Here is a 1486-nt window from a genome sequence, read left to right as displayed (position 1 = left end):
CCGGTTAGGTCTTATTTTCGGGGAAACATGGTATCACATGGATCATAATATGCTTTGTGTACTCAAAGGAAATGCCTTTTTGTAATTCATCTGCCCAGTGTGGGCATCTTATAGTAATTCATGCAAAGGGACTATACATGCTAACACTATACTTTACTCACTTCCCTGTCCCTCACCAAAATTAGGAAAGATTTCAAGATGCTGCAGGTACCTGAATATGAAGTAAGGGCTAGAAAATACACTGCTGTGCTATATTATGCTTTGGCTCTATATTGCTTTCACCATTCTATTTTCCCAGAAATTGATTTACATCATTGTGTGTCTTGACTTTTCAGATGGACAGCAGGCTCCTTTGATGATAATGATTATATCGTCTATCTATTTTTTAAAAAAGTCATAAAAAGTATAAAAATAAGTGCACTTACATTTATTTTAACAACTCTTTGATAAGTAAACACATAAATACATAAATGGTGACTGGCGTGAATAAGTAGTTTTTAAAGTGTGACGAGTAGCATAAATTAATAAAACTCGCCGTCTCGCACTTCACATCTCTACATCTCTAGGTTTTTACAAGCAGTGGGTGTGACTGAAATTGACCAGTATTCTTCCCAAGAATAGGACATTTAAGATGTTCTAAAAATACATTCTTTGAGTCATTAAAATGAATTTCTCAAGAATGTAACACACATAATTAGCTCTAGGAAGAGATTTTCCTATATGTCGTAAGGAGAAAAAAAAAAAACAACACCAAAAAGGAGCTGAGATACTGACAAAAACGCTACGGAAAGAGTGGGCAAGTTGAGGCGGCGTTTTAAAAAAAGCAGCAGAAAACAGAAGTTAGAAAGAAGGAAGGAAGATGTTTGTCATAACATTGTATCATTAATATTAACTTAAAAAGAAAAAAACAACTTTCTTTTACCACTGTATGTGCCAACATCATGTGGGATAGTGACAATGGGTCAATGACAATACAAAGTTAAATAAAGAATTGGTTGAGTTCATGACTGTGAACTCAGCACTTTGATATCCAAGTAAGAGCTAGAAAATTAGGCTCTCAGAAGTCCCCAAGTTGGAGCGTCTGGGTTGTAAAAGGAGGCCCCAAGTATTCTCTATTACCATAAGTGATTTGGGCTAAGATACCTATAATGAGTATACTCTCAGGGATACAGAGCATTCTGTCTGAAACCAGGCCACTAATCATTTCAAGACGACTCTGAATCCAAGGGCACATTTTAATTCCATGTGCACCAAACAGTGTCACTCTGTTCCTTGACCTTCCTGCTCTTTTAATCCTAGAGGTCTGATGTGAGAAGTAAAGATAGTACCTTTTATCCACACCAGAGAAAGAAGAAACACTCAAATTTATTAACTACTTTCTATGAAAGAAATTAGCAGGAAACAGCACCCTATTATTATAAAGTTTACCACTTTCCAAAAGATGATTTGTCAAAGAAATTGATAAAATTACAGTGTTTTCTAAATT

The sequence above is a fragment of the Rhinolophus sinicus genome, chromosome 15, assembly GCF_057876585.1.
Source record: "Rhinolophus sinicus isolate RSI-liver-muscle chromosome 15, RSI-T2T, whole genome shotgun sequence".
NCBI classification, from domain to species: Eukaryota; Metazoa; Chordata; class Mammalia; order Chiroptera; family Rhinolophidae; genus Rhinolophus; species Rhinolophus sinicus.
The sequence above is the reverse complement of the archived record's forward strand: the minus strand, read 5'-3'. Positions refer to the sequence as shown.